Here is a 19,833-nt window from a genome sequence, read left to right on the forward strand (position 1 = left end):
CACTCATCTAATAAGATGCCATGTTATCTTTGGGTGATGTTTATGTGGGTGCATTCACATTGAGAAAATTCATTGAGATATATCCTTATGACTTGTGCACTTTTCTGAATATATATTAAGGTTACATTAAAACAAAACAAAACAGAAAAGATATCCACCTGATGAAACCACAGTAACTGTGAACCAATTAGTTATGAATCCATTGTCATGAAGCTTTAGTTAGAGGGATTATGGGCAATTTTAAGATCTTCATGATCTTGAAGAAAGAACCAGATACAAGCCATCAATACAGCTCAGCCTAGAAACCACCTTGACAAACGGGCAAGGGCGGAGAAAAAGAGTCTTCACGAACAAGGATGCTGGTTTTGCAAGAGTTTGAAAGAATGGTGATAAGGCTTACAAAGCGTTTGAAACATCCCACCAAAAGTGTAATGATGTGCACAATCCAAATTCCAGTGTTCACAGAATGGATTGAAAGACAGAGAGATGGCAGACAAAAGACAGACGGATAGAGATACAGGTATATGAGTTATAGATAGATAGATAGATATAGATAGATGATAGATAGATAGATAGATAGATAGATAGATAGATAGATAGATAGATAGATAGATAGATAGATAGATAGATAGATGATAGATAAATAGATAGATAGATGATGTAGCAAACGTGGTAAAGTATTGAAATTGTTTCTCTGGATATCTGGGCTGGGGGGGAGGGTAAAATATGTTGATGTTTTCTGTGTGGGTTTTGTATTATTTTTATAACTGCCCTGTAAGTTCAAAAGCATTTCAAAACAAAAAAGGTTTTAAATAATTTAAGCATTTTTTTAGAGTTCATGAATTTGAGTTTATTATAAATCTCCAACACCTGGTTCAAAGCTGGTTGTTTCAACACAAATGGAGACCTGCTTCATCTGGTTGCTCATATCATTAATCAGTGAAGAACCTGAATGACTCCTATGCCTTCTTACCCAATAACAAGTTTGAAAACATTGTTGAGGGCAATTTACTATTGATATCATAAATGAGGTTAAATATGTAGAACAATTAATGTTTGAGTAAACGTGCCCTATACTTTTGAAATTTTCATAACTGTCCATATTATTAAAAGGGCAATAAAAATTAAGATTACTGAAATATAATAGAATTTAACATTTGTTCACTTATTGTTAGCCTAATTAGTTGGAGTATTGATCAATGCAGATTTGAAATAGCAGTCATCTGACCTGCATTAGTAAATCTAAGGTCAGGGACAAGACAGGATATGAAGACATATTACTTTAAAATATCTATTTTAAATACTGATATGACTTACAATGTTAAAATGTGTTGACTATGAAGGAAAAGTGATCATCAAGGTAATTACTATGAAAATATTCAATATATTAATTGTTTCAATTTGGAGTCTACCAAATTTATGGCTCCTGAAGCCATTTTATTATAATGATGCTTTCCTTAGAGAGAGCTAAGTTCCTAAATGTTGACCTATCCGTAAAACAGTAATGCTTGATTGAAAGAAAGAAGCATTAGTTATAAATTTGCCCTAATTAGCTTATCCGGAGGATAAAAGCTAGGTTTGCCAAGCCAGCTGGTGGTAATGTTTATAACCTTTACACAGATAAACAGAACTACTATGAATTTCTTCGTACTTTGAGCTACCAGTTAAAATAATATAGAACTTAATCTACAAGGGAGTATGAGAGCGTTTGCCCCGTAAAACTCCAGAGGGTGGAGTTAGTGCCCCTACTACTGCCAGGTGCTGTTACTATTGCTGCTGAATAAGCTATTTGTGATTTTTTAGGTCTTGTTATAAATTACATGCCTTTTAAACAGTATTAAAAACAGAGAGGTGGGGTTAGCCCTTCCAGAACATCAACTAGTTCCATCCTCCCACCCCATATTATGAAAAATTTAGAATGGCCATAGCCCAAATACCCCTAAAGAGTGGGATAGAAAGAACAGAGGAGAAGGTGGAGTTATGTAGAGAAGGTCAGGTTTAACAAAAGAATACAAGTACTGAGCCATTATACTGATAATTCCTTTAGCCTCCACTAACTTAGAGCAGCTAGAAATAAAAACCTAAAATTGTGGCGTTATAACCTATACCAAACTCTGAAATCTATTCTACAATTAATTGTTGCAGTGTGCTTTGAAATTTATTGCTCTTTTGTATACATGTTATTTTTCGCAAAAAAAAAGTCCATTGTGATGATAAATGCACAGCTATATGAGGCTACTGAGAACCAGTGATTGTTCACTTTGGATGATTACATGGTATGTGAATATATAAAATATATCAATAAAATTGCATTAAAATAAAATAAAAATAAATGTGGAGAGAAGATGGCAAACCGACTAGGGACCTCTTGGGACCCAGGGAACAATACTGTGGGGAGTCCCCTGGGTTTTTCCTTTCGGTTCATACCCCCCCACTTCCCCCACCCCCTTGCGGCCAAAGACAGGCAACCTGAATATGTTAACAGGTGCAGGCTGAAAAGACAAACCAACAAACAAAAAACTCCCCAACACAAGCCTGCCCCAGGAAAAGGGCAGCCTAGCAAGAAAAAAATTTTTTTTCAACAATAACCACTCAACTCCAGACAAAAGCCACAGGAGAAACTGTGGACCAACCCCCACCGATGCCAGCAATGGCTGGTGGGGGCCTAGACTTGCCCCCTTGCCAGGGCGCCTCTCCTCCACCCCGGTGGGGGGCGCCAGAGGAGGACTAGTGGAGTCGGGACTTCCCCCCCCTACCCTGCGCTCACCAGGTCATCTCACATCCTCCCCCGTGGCTGTGGAGACCACGTGGGCAGCAGCACCCAGGCACCCCTCCCGGCCAGAGAGGTATCCGTGGGGGCCAGCGGGACCCCAACTCCCACCCCGCTCGGCCGTAAGCAGGAATCTCTGTCCTCAGTGAGCAACTGTGGTCAAGTGAGGAACCCGGACTTTCACCCACCCACTGGCTGGAATGAGGCCCCCTGCCTGGGCAAAGGGCTGTAAGAGGAAGCCAGCGATAACAAACCATTTAAATCATTAAGTCTCATGGCATAACGTACAAAGTGCCCAGGTTTCAATAAAAATCACTCATCATCCCAAGAACCGGAAGATCTCAAACTACATGAAAAAAGAAGACAATCAGTAGATGCCAACACTGAAATAACAGAAATGTTGGTATTATCTGATGAAGATTTTAGAGGAGCCATCATAAGAATGCTGCAAAGGGCAATTATTAGCATGCTTGAAACAAATGAGAAAATAGAAAGTCTCAGCGTGTGGAGTAGAAGACAGCAGAATACATATGGAAACATCAGCTCACCTGCTTATACGGAGAAACTAGCTGGCTACACGTAGTAGTGGTCAAATTGTTGATGTTGTTAATCCTGGTAGAACTGAAAGAGGATGGCAAGGACTTGTCAGGATGAAGTTCAAGCTTAGATCACATGGTTGGAGAACTGATTAATATGTTGACATAAAGAGACCAACTTAAAGTGAGGATGGTTTAGAGCACACTGCCTGTTCTGGGATAAGGACTGTAGCCTTGGAAAAGAGTTAAGATTTTGAATAGACTCCATATTGTCAGTGTTAGATGCTATTAATAGCAGGCCTCATCTCATAGCAGCATTGGACACTGAAAATAACAGAAAAACCAGAGATTATGATTGTCAAAATGATATATAAGGGAGACAGGGCCTTTATAATAAATAATAAAGGTATGATAAAAACTCTGTATGTGGTTGGTAAATTCATCATGGCTAACTGAAACGTGGAAATCCAGGCCCAAGCATTTGTTACATATTTTGCAAATTCAAAATTAATTCGAATGGATCAATTATTTAAAGCCTCATAGTCTTCTACTCTTACCCTCACGCTACACAAAGTGGTTGATTACCCTGATTGGGAGGAGGAGATAGTAAAACAGAGTCTATTTGGTTTTCTGCTTAGAGAATAGGGAGTTGGCTTCCTTGGCAGGGTCCCAGTGCTGGGGCTGCTGGACGTGTGTCTAACACGCACTGTGCTACCATCTTTGTGTGAACAGACCTGATTTAAGCGTGCCGAGCTCCCTTTGCTTCTTTTACTGTTCTTTAACCCACTCCTGTGGTCTATTACCCATGATTGGAAAAGTACTTTATAATTTTGCATTATCTGTTAAATTGTTAGGCATCAGTAGATTTTCCAGTCACCCTGAGCCGCTCCCTGTAATCAGGCCAGAGATTGGAAGGCAGGACCAGGTTTAGGAAACACAACAGCAACTCTGTCCTCAGCTGTACCAGGTTGGGTGGCCCATCGGCTCTTATCTCTGTGCTCTGTTTCATACCCTACGGAAGAAGATCCCCTATTATATTCAAGACATTGGTCTGAGTGTGTTGTTGCCAAAGTGATTTACTTTAAGAATTCCAATGATGATCTATATTTGCATACCCCCTTAAAACGGACTTTGTCATTTTCTCATTTTGTCCTCACACCAATCTAGAGGGCAGATGTTCCATTTCCATTTCACCAGTTTAGAGAAGTTCACCTGATGTCAAAATCGGGACAGAAACTTGAGCTGCCATGTACGAGGCCATAGCTGTGAGGAAGCATCTAGAACCTCCAGGCAAGGGCAGTGAAGGCAGGCAGCTGGCAGTTGACACACTGTGCTGACGGTTGCAAAGCAAGGAGATTTTGTGTTTCTTTTTGTTCTCGAAGTCCCAGCCCTCACTTTTCCTGCGTGTGCGTTAGAAAGTTGCTTGGGTTCCCCAAGTTGGCTACTAGATTGTATCAAGATTTAGGAATCAGGGGTTGCAAGGGTTGTTCAGTGGTGGAATTCTCGCTGCCATACAGGAGACCTGGGTTCGATGCACCACCCCCCACCCCCACCCCCCCAAAAAACAGCAAGCAAACAAACGATAAAACAAACAAAAAACAAAAATTCAACAAATGGTGCTGCAATAAGGGGATACTCACATGGAAAAAGAATGAGATGTGACCCCCAACGTACCGTATACAAAAAAAAAAAAGATTTAGGACTCACCAGAGGTTGTTAAAAGGCAGATTCCAGGGCTTCTCTCCCTGGATTCTGACTCTACAGGCTTGGGGTGGGCCCGTGAATCTGAGTTTTTAAGAGATGGTCTGGGGTGGCGGGCACACATTTGGGAATGTAGGATTCACATTGCAGGGGGACTGGCCTAGGCTTTTGAACTGCTAAGACCTGGGTGCCGGTACTGGTTTCCTCCTTCACTGGTCCAGAGCTCTGAGGGACCCTCGGAAATAATGCCTTTAAGGGACCTTTCCCTCTAAAGGGAAGTCGGTGGCTCTGTCTGTTGTTCCTAAGCCAGCTGCGTCCAGATCTGTGTCTGCTTCCCTGGAGAGCGGATCTGCAAGGGGGAAGAGCTCAGGACCCCTGAAAAGCCCTGGACTAAATTTAAGGCTTTCAAGGGCGTCTGCTTGGGAATCACCTCTTATGATTCAACATGTTGGGAACACGTTGCCCCTTCCCCTCAGTCCCCAAATGAAGTGAGAAAGTTGTGGTTGGAAGACATCTGAGGCCTAAAACTTCAAATCTGAGGAAAGCAACCAAATGGGTCAGGACACCTCATCCTCAGGACGGTGGACTGAGTGTGTTCCAGAGGCTCGGCCACAGGTCGGGGCGCTCTGTCGGGGACCCACCCCTGTCCGGGGACCCACTCCTGCCCAGGGACCCAGAAGCCTTTGGACAATTGAGAATCACGCTGGCAGGCAGGGTGTGGGGACAGTGTGGGTTTTGTCTGAACACCACTTTAAAAAAAATCTTTATTGACAAATCTTCACACATACAGTCCATACATGGTGTATAATCAGGGGCTCACAATATCATCACATAGTTGTGTATTCATCACATGATCATTTTTTGAACATTTGCATCACTTCAGAAAAAGAAATAAAAGGAAAAAACTCATGTATACCATACCCCTTAACCCTCTCTTTCATTGACCACTAGTATTTCTATCTATCCGATTTTATTTTACCCTTTATTCCCCCTATTATTTATTTTTATCCTTATTTTTTCTCATCTGTCTATACCCTGGATAAAAGGAGCATCAGACACAAGGTTTTCATAATCACACAGTCACACTGTAAAAGCTAGATCGTTATACAATTGTCCTCAAGAATCAAGACTACTCTGAAGGGATACAGATTGTGCAACAGGACCGATTGTAAAAATTCAGAAATGGATAGCACAATACAGCCTGATTGTAGCACAATAATGTAAGAACACTGAATGAAGCTGCATGTGAGAATGATAGAGGGAGGAGGGCTGGGGGCACAAATGAAACCAGAGGGAAAGATAGATGATAAAGACTGAGATGGTGTAATCTAGGAATGCCTAGAGTGTACAATGATAGTGACTAAATGTACAAATTAAAAAATGTTTTGCATGAGGAAGAACAAAGGAATGTCAATATTGCAGGGTATTGAAAAGAGATGGTCATTCATATTTTAAGACTTCAACTTCTGTGTGAGACTAAAGCAAGAAATGTTTATTTGGTACAAAATTTATATTTCGAATAGTGTATTTCTTAATTTAACTTATATAGACGGTTTAATTGAACACCATAAATACACGGAACCTTGAATAGGGCATGAGAATTTGTAGATTTGTCCAGGTTAGTGTTATGTCCTGATAAATCCCAGAGTGATTTGAACAGTGAATAAAGAAGTATTTGCAAAGTCTCCTTGGGGGACTGGCAAGAAAGGGGGAAAATTCAACGTCCTCATTTGGAGGATTCCTGATATTCTCACAAGCAGTGGGGACCATACCAATAGGCCAAGCCCTCAATCTTGGGGTTTGTTCCTATGAATCCCCAGAAAGAACAGGCTAAGCCTACTTTAAACTAGGCCTAAGAGTCACCCCCAGAGAACCTCTTTTGTTGCACGGATGTGGCCTCTTATCTCAGCCAACACAAGCAAACTCGCTGCCCTCCCTCTCTCTACGTGGGCTATGACTCCCAGGGGTGTAAACCTCCCTTGTAACGTGGGACAGAAATCCTAGAATGAGCTGGGACTCAATATCAAGGGATTGAGAAAATCTTCTCGACCAAAACGGGGAAGAGAGAAATGAGAAAAAGTAAAGTGTCAGTGGTTGAGAGATTTCAGAGTCGAGAGGTTATCCTGGAGGTTATTCTTACGCATTGTATAAATATCCCCTTTTTAGTTTAAGGTGTATTAGAGTGACTAGAGGGAAGTGACTGAAACTGTAGAGCTGTGTTCCAATAGCCATGCTTCTTGAAGATGATTGTATAATGATATAGCTTTCGCAATGTGACTGTGTGATTGTGAAAACCTGTGTCTGATGCTCCTTTTATCTATGGTATGGACAGATGAATAAAAAATATGGATAAAAAATAAGTAATAGAGGGAACAAATGTTAGAATAAATTGAGTAGATTGAAATACTAGTGATCAATGAAAGGGAGTGTTAAGGGGTATGGGAAAAAAATAGGGAGAACAAAGGTTAAAATAAATTGAGTGGATGGAAATATTAGTGGTCAATAAGGGGTATGGTATGTATGAGTTTTTTCTTTTCTTTTTATTTCTTTTTCTGGAGTGATGCAAATATTCTAAGGAATGATCATGGTGATGAATATACAACCATGTGATGATATTGTGAGCCATTGATTGTACACCAAGTATGGAATGTTCATATGTTAAGAATGTCTGTGTTTGTATGTTGTTTTGTCAATAAAAATATTTTAAAAAAAAAAAGAATCAAGGCTACTGGAACACAGCTCAGCAGTTTCAGGAACTTCCCTTCAGTCATTCCAATACACCAGAAACTTAAAGGTGTATCTATATAATGCATAAGAATAACCTCCAGGATAACCTCTCAACTCTGTTTGAAATCTCTCAGCCACTGAAACTCTATTTTGTCTCATTTCCCTCTTCCCCCTTTTGGTCAAGAAGGCTTTCTCAATCCCCTGATGCCGGGTCCTGGCTCATCCTGGGAGTTCTTTCCCATGTTGCCAGAGAGATTTATACCCCTGAGAGTCATGTCCCACACAGGAGGGAAGGCAGTGAGTTCACCTGCTGAGTTGGCTTAGAGGAAGAGGCCACAAGTGAGCAACAAAAGAGGTTCTCTGGGGGTGACTCTTAGGCCTAACTTTAAGGAGGCTTAGCCTATCCTTTGCAGGAATACGTTTCATAGGGTGAATCCCAAGATCCAGGGCTCGGCCTATTGATTTGATTGTCACCACTGCTTGTGAGAATATCAGAAGTTCTCCACATGGGGAAGTGGAATATTCCTTCTTTCTCCCCAGTCTCCCAAGGGGATTTTGCAAATACTTCTTTATTCATTGCCCAAATTACTCTAGGATATATTGGGGCAGCGCACTAACCTGGACAAACCAACAAGCTCTCATGCTCTATTCAAGATTACTTGGCTTACTTTCGAGAGCAAATAGAAGGAAACAGAAACCTTGCACGTAGGAGCCTGATCATATCATCTTATTGTGATCGCAGTAGAATTATAACACTCTCAGGCTCAGACAAGTAGCCCTTAGTTAGACTCAAGTACCCTGCATGATGGATTCCTTGTTTTGGAAACTGCACAGAAAACCCAAACATTTTGGAGAGCAACTGTACTGCAATATTTGCAACTGTGTACTTTTTGAACAAGAGAGTCTACTTTTAGGAATTACTAGGAAATTCTTTTTTTTTTTTTTTTTTTTTTTACAGACCAGTCTCTTTAATGAATAGAAATGCAAACTCCTCAACAAAATACTTGCATATTGAATCCAGCAGTACATTAAAAGAATTATGCACCATGACTGCCTTAGTCAGGCAGTAACTTTGCCAGGCTAAAAGTTATTTCTCAAAAAGAGAGAAATTATCTGCAGCAGATGGGTCTGCAATATAGTTCTCCTAAAAGGGCCTGCCAAAGGCTCCGGACAGCATCCCTATTTGCCACTGACACTTCCAGCATCATTGGATTTGCTTGATCATACAGCCCAAGTGGCAGAGCACCTTGCACAGAAGCCTGGACCTGCTGCAGAGCGTCCTCTTGTTCTGGTCCAACTCAAAACGAGCAGCTTTTCTGGTTGCTCAGTAAATGGGCCAGAGTAGCACACCCAAATGAGGAATATGTTGTCTCCAAAATCCAAAGAGGCCAACTAGGCATTGTGCCTCTTTTTTGTTCATAGGAGGGGCCAGATGCAACAGCTTATCCTTCACCTTAGAAGGGATATCTCAACATGCCCCACACCACTGGATACCTAGAAATTTTACTGAGGTGGAAGGCCCCTGTATTTTCATTGAATTTATCTCTCATCCCCTGATCCACAAATGCCTTACCAATAAGACTAGAGCTACTAAGTGTAGTTGCTACTTCTTGCTCACTAGGTCTAATCAGCATGATATCAATATAATTGACCAGAATGATGTCTTGTGGGAGGGAGAAATGATCAAGGTCCCTGCAGACAAGATTGTGACATATGGCTGGAGAATTGATATACCCCTGAGTCAGGAAAGCTGAAGGTATACTGCTGGCCTTGTCAGATGAATGCAAACTGTTTCTGGTGGTCCTTACAGACAGCTATTGAGAAAAAACATTTACTAGGAAATTCTTGATTCGTGCAATGTGCAGGTAGAAGGATGTCTACTGCAGCACTACTGTCGTAGCAAAAATTTGGTGTTTCTTACCCTGTTAAAAAGGGTAAGAACTGACTGAGATATATTTCCAAGATATAATATTAACTGGGACAATGACATCAAAAAACAACTGCAGGAGAATTTATCTGTGAGAATGGCTTTATGGGGTTTTTCATTTTCTGTATTATATATTTCTGTGTTGTTCTGTTTTTTTTTCACCCCCGAGATTTATTGTTTTATATTCAGAAAAAATATATGTTTTTAAATGGGGACCGTGTACATAATATATATATACTCATATAATAATAATATAATACCTATATATGAGGATCTAATTGGGGTTTATAAAGCCTCTAGCCCAGCCCTCGTCTCTGTACTTAGCCCTGCAGTATCAGCAAATATTTAGGTGGAAATAGACACCTTCTTGATCTTGCTGCAGAAAACCACCACGTCACCGTGGAAGGGCCACGGAGCACAGCTTCTTAAGCAACTTCTCTGCCCTTTCACAGTCTCTACAGGGTTTCCTGTAGACAGGTTTCCTGTTTAAGGAAGATGAACCAGTTTTCTTAGAGCATTGATGCCATCATTGTCTTGCTAGGCATTTTTACCAGGCAACTTACTGCTCGATGAAAATCAGATGCTGGTGGAGTAGGAAGAGAGTTCTCCAGGAAGCACTGATCTTTATCTCAGAGTCCAACCGTGTCACTCTTCTCACAGGTATCTCTGGTCTTCACTCGTGTCTGCCATGATGCAACTGAACTCGAACAGGGCACGTGTGTCTCTGGTTTTTTTTTTTTTTTAATTATGGTAAAATACATATAACTTAACATTTGCCATTTTAACCATTTCTAAGTGGCATTAGTTTACAAGGTTGTGCTTGCAACATTTACAAGGTTATGTTACCATCAACACCATCCATCACTAAAACTTTTGCATCACCCAAAACAGAAACTCTGTACCATTAAGCAATAACTTCCTATCCCCTGTCCCCACCCTCACCTCCCAGCTTAGGGTAATCTGCAATCTATTTTCATTCTCTATGAATTTGCTTATCCTAGATACTTCATATAAGTGGGATTATGCAGTATTTGTCCTTTTGTGCCTGGCTTCTTTCACTTAGCCTGAAGTTTTCATCCATATTGTAGCATGCATCAGACATTGAGCATCTTTTCCTGTTCTTATTGGTCAACTGTATACCTTCTTTGGGAAATGTGTATTCAAGTCTTTTGTCCATGTTTAAAACGGGTTGTTTGTCTTTTTGTTCTTGAGTTGTAGGAGTTCTTTATATATTCTGGATATTAAATCTTATCAGATAAATGATTTGTAAATATTTTCTCCTAGTCCTTAGGTTGGCTCTTCACCTTCTTGATAAAGTTGTGTGATGCACAAAAGTTTTAAATTTTGATTAAGTCTAGTTGATCTACTTACTCTTTTGTTGCTCACGCTTTGGGTGTTATATCTAAGAATCCATTGCTATATACAAGATCTCGAAGATGTTCCCTATTTTTCTTCTAAAGTTTTTATGGTTTTAGCTGATCCATTTTGTGTTAATTTTTGTATTTGGTGTGAGATAGGGGTCTAATTTCATTTTTTGTCTGTGGATATCCAGTCCTCCTGGCACCATTTGTTGAAGAGACTATCTTTACCCATTGAGTGGATTTGACATCCTGTTGAATGTTAGTTGGCTTTAGATGTGAGGGTTTATCTCTAGACTCTCAATTCTATTACCAGTTCTGTATTGTTTTGATTACTGTAGCTTTGTAGTAAGTTTTGAAATGGGGACATGTGAGTCTCCCAACTTAATTCTTCTTTTTCAAGATTGTTTCAGGTATATCTCTTTGTGTGCATATTTATACATTTAGCTTTAAAAATTTTTTTTATTTTTATTGCTATATATTATATATTGACATACCATGCAATCATCTGAAGTATACAATCAATGGTTCACAATATCATCATATAGCTGTGCATTTATCATCATAATCAACTTTTTGTGTGTGTGAAAAATAACATACATAAAAAAGCAATAAATTTCAAAGCACATCACAACAATTAGTTGTAGAATAGATTTCAGAGTTTGGTATGGGTTACTCCACAATTTTAGATTTTTACTTCCAGCTGCTCTAAGATTTTGGATACTAGAGACTAAAAGAAATATCAATATAATGATTCAGCAATCATACTGTTTGTTAAACCCTATGTTCTCTGTATAACTCCACCATCACCTTTGATCTTTCTCCCACTCTTTAGGAGGTATTTGGGCTATGTCTATTCTAACTTTTTCATGTTGGAAGGGGCTGTCGATAATATGGGATAGGAGGATGGAACTAATTGATGTTCTGGAGAGGCTGGCCCCTCTGCATTTCAGGACTTCTCTGGTCCAGGAACCCATCTGGAGGTTGTAGGTTTCTGGAAAGTTACCCTAGTGCATGGAACCTTTGTAGAATCTTATACAACACCCTAGGTGTTCTTTCAGATTGGCATGAATGGTTTTGATTGGGGTTTGGCAAGCTATGATAGGTAGCAATGTCTAACTGAAGCATGCATAAGTGTGACCTCCAGAGTAGCCTCTCAACTCTATTTGAACTCTTTCAGCCACTGACACTTTACTTGCTATACTTCTTTTCCCCTTTTAGTTAGGATGGCATTGTTGATTCCATGGTGCCAAGGCCAGACTCATCTCTGGGAGTCATCTTCCATGCCACCAGGGAGACTTTCACACCTAGATGTATACACATAGTTGTTTTTTAATTTCTTTCATTTAAATAAAATTATTTCTTGTAAACTTTGCTCTGTTTAGATTATGTAGTTTTGTTCAATTATGAGAAAAATCTTTAAAGGATGGTGAATCATTGGCTAGCTTAATGGATGGAATAGGAAAATGTAAAATGTCAGGAAACATACATTCAGAGCTAGGTAAGTTTGTTCACTGAGCATAAACTGGCTAATCCATTAACACAATCTCCTCAGGAAAAGCATGAAAATTCTATAATTGATATGTAGGGTTTCCTCATTCAAATAAAAGGAAACCCTACATACCAATTATAGAATTTTCATGCTTTTTCTGAGGAGATTGTGCATTGAAATACAAATCTAGAAGTGCTTTGAAATACAAAGAAGAAACCCCGATTAGAATACCCCAATGTCAAGATAAAATGCATGCATTTAAATGTGGTCCATCTGGTTGAAAGTTGGCACAAGATACTAAATTCTTCCCCAAAATAGAAAGTACAAGTGAAGATTGGGGAGGGGTCTCACTTTATGATCTTGCTCTCACATTGCTTAGCGCTGCTCCACTTGCGAATACACTTGAGACAGTAGGTGTGGTTGCAGTTGGAGAGAATTCCAAAGAGGCGCTCCCTGGGGTTGGCTTTCTCATAGACAACTTCCATGCAGATCCCACTCACCATGCCCTGACTGTGCTGGACCGCAGATGAGAGCTCCACATCCTTCTCATGGGCCTTGATGCAAGATTTTGTATGTTGTGATCTCTGGGCAGCATCCACTGGATGTAGGACCTGCAGCCCACACATATCACATGAATTTCCATGGAGATACACACAGTTCTCCCCTTATTGGCACTCTTCCACTGCAGCATAGGGGCAAAGCTGCTTCTTTGTTTCCACAGTGTTTGCTCGTTCTCTGATTCTTCCTTGGTCACTGAGCCCTGCGGGGTTGCTTCAGTGCAGAAAGGAGCAGTAGGGCCATAGGAGGGGTACCCAGGAACAAACTCAAGGGCATTCACCCAGCCTTCGGTTCTCGTTCCTATAGCTGCAAAGTTTGAACCTCTTGACTCAGCTTCACCCCCATTCATTTCAACAAATGGTCCGACTACTGATGAGAGAGTTGAGGAAGCAGCAAGGGATGTCTTTGCAGTTAGATCTGCACAGTTGCTTCTTTCTATTTCAATGGCTTGCTATGTTCATATCTGCAGTGGTCTCCATAAATACAGCATCCTCGCTGAAAACGCTTGCACACCACACCATACGGACTGTCAGAGAGGTCATGTGAGTAGTGACAGTTCTCTCCTTCCTTACAAACCCCATGCATAAAATAGCTGCCGGTGACCTGTTTAGTCCAGCCACTGCTACTGCATCGCTGCCTACATTTAGTTTTATCATAACAAAGCAACTCATACACTTTTAATATTTAAAGCTGAGTATCATCTTTCCTTTCCAAGGAAAAAAAAGAAAATTTAAAAACATACAGGAACAAAACCACAATAGAGAATTTCAATTCCCAGTAAGATCCTATAGGTTCTGCTGATTCTCCTATCAAGTGGCAGGGCTCAAGTCATCATTAGGAGAGAATTTTATTTTATTTTAAAACTGTGATTTTAAGCTACTGGGTCTGCCCCCGGTCCTGTCCAGAGCTCTGACCTGGTCACAGGCTTATACAGGCTGTAAGAAAATCCAGTGTTAACATTTTAAATGTCACTTTCTATAGTACTAGCCTTGATCATTTTTGCGGTTGATGGAGGAGTTTAGAGGGCTTACTGGTCTGGAGCACAAAAGTCAGGAGGTCTTCGAGACGGAAGGAGGATGAAAGAAGACGCGTGGATGGATTTCAGATGTTGTAGTTCTAGGTTCTGCATCTCTACATACCTAAAGTTCTATTAGACTTTGATTCCTTTCGAAAGGGAAGGAACTGTCATTCTCGTCCATCACTGCCAGAGCTAGGAGTTCTCTTTTCAGTGCCCTATGGCAAACGATCCTCAAAAAAGGAAAGATACCTCCCTGCTGCAGGTGTGAAGACATTAGAGGTGAACAAATCCCTCAAATTATACTTTAGCCCAGACTTCCTGGTTTAAACATGATTTATTTAAAGCAATCAGCGATCTTTTTCATTGGAGTATCAAGACTCCTTCATATTAAAAAATTATCCAATCCTTCTCTATGTTGGTTCCTTCCCTTATTTGCCTCTGTTGGGTGGATACCGTTTGGGGTAGTAACCTGGAGAGGCTAAGGCTCTTTACTGGAGCAGCACAGTCAAGCACAGGGTCTTGCTAAGGAAGTGAGGTGATGGGGCATATGTGTCCTTGCACCACCATCTCAGGTTCCAGGCTTCTGATTCTGGTGCTCCCAACACTCTGCTCTGTGCTGAATGTTCTATACTCAAAGCAGAAGGTTCACTCTTGGGATGGGATCATCACCAGGTGCAGATATTTCAGTCCAATTTAAGATTTTATTAATTTCTATTTCCAGAACCACACACCTGTGACTTCTGAGAGTTCGTGAGAGAACAAAGAGGTTAATCTGGAGAACAAAACTCCCGGCAACCCTTTCTATTGCCCTTGAGTTGGTGCTAAATTTATGAAAAATGCCGTCTTGGGTGTAGCTCACTCTCCTTGAGCCTCCTCTCATTCCTCACCTTCGTCATCGTCTTTATCTTCTTCCCCTTCATCCTAATCCTCTTCTTCATCAGTATCTTCCAGTCCTTCCTCTCAACCATGACCAGCAGCTTCTTCTTCTCCTCCCCCTTCTTCATTGTCCACCAGGAGCCAAATTGTATTGTAATGGACTTGGCCAAATGCCAGCTTTGATGACCTCTCCTGACTCGTCTGCACCTGCGTTGGGATGCCGAGTACGCAGGTATGAGCTGGCTTTATTGTCTTTGACCTAAATGTTTTGTCAAGTCCTTTCCAGACTTCCATTGGATTTCAATAGACTTTGAGAATGGATTACCCTCTCATTTAGAAGAAAATTCTTTAGAGAGAACTTCATTTTCGAAGTAAGGGTTTTCATCAAAATGAAAACCTATTCTGCAACCTAATTTAATATTTTCAAATTCTGTTACTTCAATTCTGGTCAAATAATGCAGCACCTTTTCAGCCTCCTCCCCAAGTAATGCAGACCCTAGTGGATGGTTGGCAATTGTTACCCCCAAATTTGGGATTTGGGTGATAAATCTAACCTCTTCTGAAAGTGTGGTAGACAAAGTTTATTATATTTCAGTTTGCTTTCAAAATCTTCTCATTTGTCTGTTCATTAAGTCTATCTAGTTCATTTTGTACTTCACCAATATTTCCATAACCTCCTGCTCTTTCTTTTGCTGTTTTGAGCAAGTCTAAAGTTCCCAATGTCTCCTCTGTCCTGGGGGCAGGAAGCAGGTTTGAGTTCTTCATTTGAGGCTGGAGTGAAACTGGCATTTGGGGGCCATGCTGTTAGGAAAGCACAGTAACCAGAGCCAAAGAGAGGTGTTCATCTGAAAGAAGCGCAGAGAACTGAGGTATGTCTCTTTTTATGATATCTAAATATCCTTCCCAAATTGGAATCACAAAATAGATATACAGAGGAGCAAATTTTACTATTACAAAAGGACTCTGCTTTAGCAGAATTTCTTTGAACAGTTCCTTTAAGCTAATGCCCTCTCTAGTTCATTTTGAAAAAGAATTTACTTTATAAAAATGTGGTTAATGCAACATTTCAAAACCATCTAACACATAGAGGAAGGAATATTTCCATTAATTTGAATTATCTAAGGTTAACAAGTCTAATAAACTGCAAGACTTTTGCCCCAAAGGAAACCTGATGACCTTTCTGAATTCTAGTAAGATATCTAAATTTACTAAGTAAATCTACAGGAAGGTCTTGCATTCAGAAAAGCCCTGGATTGCAATGGATGGAGGTGGTACCACGGAATGGAAGGAAGAACAGTGGTGTATACATACTAGGGACTATTGAGCAACTGCAAGACGGAAGGAAGGCGTGAAGCATGCAATGATGTGAATGAACTTGAGGACAGTATGTTGAGTGAAACAAGGCAGAAATGAAAAGACAACTATTATAAGACCTCACTAATATGGATTAACTATAATGTACAAACTCTGAGAATTGAATTTGAGAATACAGGTTATCAGGGGAAGGTCTATTATAAAGGTTCCTAGATTGTAAGCTCTTACAGCAGTCACATATATTCCAAAGTTATAACTGTGTTCACTAAATTCTGAGATACTGAGCTGTTTGTGTGTAACCTGATCGTTCCCTGGAACTTCAGATATTTGTGTGACACCTGAGTCTCAGACCTAGAGTTCTGCAGCTATGAAAGTCAGCATTACCCCACACAGGAACTGCTACAAACATTAAAAAAGTGATCATACTTCAATTAGAGATATGATTGGAGCTGATGTGGGTTGGACTAATGTGAATCAGACTAACGGGTGAAGGATGATATTGACTGTATTTTAAAACTTCATCTTCTGTGGGAGACCAAAGGAAGAGATGTTTATTTGGTGCAAAATTTATATTTTTAGTAGCACACTATCACTATGTAATTTGACTTGTATGGCCAGCTAGCTGAACACCATAATCACACGGAAGCTTGAGATCTTGTTGGTTTGTTCAGGATGGTGAGATGCCTAGATATATCCCAAAGTATTCTGGGCAGAAGATTAAAAAGCATTTACAAAGTCCCCTTGAGGGCCTAGAGAAAAATGTGAAAATATTAAACCTAATATTCTTACAAGCTTTGGGGACTTCCAATTTGATGGACCTTTGTGCTTGAAGTTGGCCCTTATGAAGTGTATTCCTAAGAGGAGAGGCTATGATTACGCTTAAGAATCACCCCAAGAGAATCTCTTTTGTGGCTCAGATGAGGCCTCGCTCTCTAAGCCCACTCTGCAGGTGAACTCACTGCCCTCCCTGCTATGTGGGACATAACTCCCAGAGGTGTACATCTCCCTGGCAACGTGGGGCATGACTCCCAGAGATGGGCCTGGATCTGGCAATGTGGAAGTGAGAAAGCCTTCTTAACCAAAGGGGCAAGAGCAATGGGACAAAATAAAGTTTCAGTGGCTGAGCGATTTTAAAAAGAGTTGAGAAGTCATTCTGGAGGTAACTCTTATGCAATATATAGATATTCCTATTCAGTTTTTGGTGTTTTGGATTAGTTAGTGGGAAATATCTGAAACTGTTGAACTGCAATCCAATAGCCTCAATTTATGAAGACAATTGAATAACTATAGAGCTTTTAAATCTGTCCATGTGATTGTGTAAACTTGTGACTGATACTCCTTTCTCCAGTGTAAGGACAGATGAGTGAGGAAAAAAAGACAAAAAATAAATAAACAATAGGGAGGATGAGGGGATGGGATGTTATGGGTGTTCTTTTTGTTTTTATTTTCTTAAAAAAAGTACAGTGCTTCTATCTGAAATGACGGAAATTTTGTTTTTTATTTTTTTTAAAAATTTATTTATTAATTAAAAAAATTTTAACAAACGAACTAAAACATTAACATATATAATCAGTAATTCACAATATCATCACTTAGTTGCATATTCATCATTTCTTAGAACATTTGCATCAATTCAGAAAAAGAAATAAAAAGACAACAGAAAAAGAAATAAAACAAAAACAGAAAAAAAAAAGATTATATATACCATACCCCTTACCCTTCGCTTTCATTAGCATTTCAAACTAAATTTATTTTAACATTTGTTCCCCTATTATTTATTTTTATTCCATATGTTCTACTCGTCTGTTGACAAGTTAGATAAAAGGAGCATCAGACACAAGGTTTTCACAATCACACAGTCACATTGTGAAAGCTTTATCATTATTCAATCTTCCTCAAGAAACATGGCTACTGGCACACAGCGCTACATTTTCAGGCAGTTCCCTCCAGCCGCTCCCTTACATCTTGAATAACAAGGTGATGTCTACTTAATGCGTAAGAATAACCTCCAGGATAACCTCTCGACTCTGTTTGGAATCTCTCAGCCATTGCCACTTTGTCTCATGAAACAATGGAAATGTTTTGGTAATGGATGGTGGTGATGTCAGCAGGACATTGTGAATGTAATTAGCAGCACTGAAATAAATCTGAATGTAGTTAAAAGAGGAAATGTTATATTGCATAGATGGTAATGGATAAACATTTTTTTAAAATCCAAGAAACTGTACTATACAGACAGCGAACCCTCAGGTAAACCATGGACTATAGATAATAGTACAATTATAATAATGTGCTTTCACCAGTTCTAACAAATGCAACCACACCAATGCAAGGAGTTAATAATAGGGTTGTATATGGGAATCCTGTATTTTATGCACTATTTTTCTGTAAACCCACAATTTCTCTAAAAAAAAAAAAAAGTCCCTGGTGAGAAATGGAGAGGTGGGGGCTGGTCCCAGCGTTGTTACTGACTTCCCTGCAGGTTCTGACCAGTTGTATAATCTCTTCCCTATTTGCAGTGATGGGAGAAATATTTTTCCCTGTATTACTTTGAGGATTATATGAGGTCATGTTATCATCCTTCAGATATTGAAATATATTATAATGTATAGTTTTAAAATAAAATAAAATAGTTAAAATAGTTAAAAATAGCTTTTTTCCTGGAGAAAAAAACAGATGAATTAAACAAAATAGAGTTCAGAAATAAACTCTAAAGAAATGAGAACGCCATTTATGATAAAGATAGCATTGCAATATAGTGAGAAAGATGATGGATTTTTTAACAAATGTGAAACAATAGGCTAGCCATTGGGACAAAATCTAAATTTCTACCTCATTCTTAAACAAAAAGAAATTCCTAGTGGATTGTCAAACCTAAAAAGGAAAATACAAAAGACCAAAGAAAATTTCAGTGAAATTTATTCATAATGTTGTAATAGGGAGGGCATGTCTAGCAGGATAGAAATCTCAAAGGCCACAATATATCAATGAATTGGTTATTATAGATCTTTAAATATTTTTTCATGAAAAAAAAGCAATGCCAAAAAAGAAATAATAAACTGAGAAAATTTTGTGTCCGAAGGCTAATTTTCTTAATTTATAAGGAGAGTAAAAATAAAGAGAATAACTATATAGTATTCATGAGAAAAGGATCTAACCAGGCAGTATGAAGTACAAACAACCGATAAATAAATGGAATATATTCATCACCCATAGTGTAAGAAACGCAACTCAAAACTATAAGCAAATTGACAAAAATTAAAACTTTCAATAGTACTCAGAGTTAGGAAGTATTTCAGTTTGCTAGGCTGCCGAAAGCAGATACCATAAAATGGGTTGGCTTTTAACAATGGGAATTTATTAGCTTACAAGTTTACAGTTTTGAGGCTGTGAAAATGTCCAAATTAAAGCAATGCTTTCTTCCCAAAGATTGGCTGCCAGAAATCCTGGATTCTTCTATCACTTGGCAAAGCACATGGTGGAGTCTGCTGGTCTCTCCCTTCTCTTCTGAGGTTTCCTTGATTTCAGCTTCTTGTTTCCCTAGCTTTCTCTCTCA

The 19,833-nt window shown here is 39.5% G+C and overlaps 2 pseudogenes; both read right to left on the reverse strand.

The window, feature by feature from the left end:
- Positions 1 to 12,858: 12,858 nt before the first annotated feature.
- On the reverse strand, positions 12,859 to 13,681 carry LOC143675974 (E3 ubiquitin-protein ligase makorin-1 pseudogene; annotated as a pseudogene).
- A 1,261-nt stretch (positions 13,682 to 14,942) lies between these two features.
- On the reverse strand, positions 14,943 to 15,728 carry LOC143675505 (protein SET-like; annotated as a pseudogene).
- Between the last annotated feature and the right edge of the window lie 4,105 nt (positions 15,729 to 19,833).

Source organism: Tamandua tetradactyla, chromosome 3 (genome assembly GCF_023851605.1).
Source record: "Tamandua tetradactyla isolate mTamTet1 chromosome 3, mTamTet1.pri, whole genome shotgun sequence".
Lineage (NCBI taxonomy): Eukaryota > Metazoa > Chordata > Mammalia > Pilosa > Myrmecophagidae > Tamandua > Tamandua tetradactyla.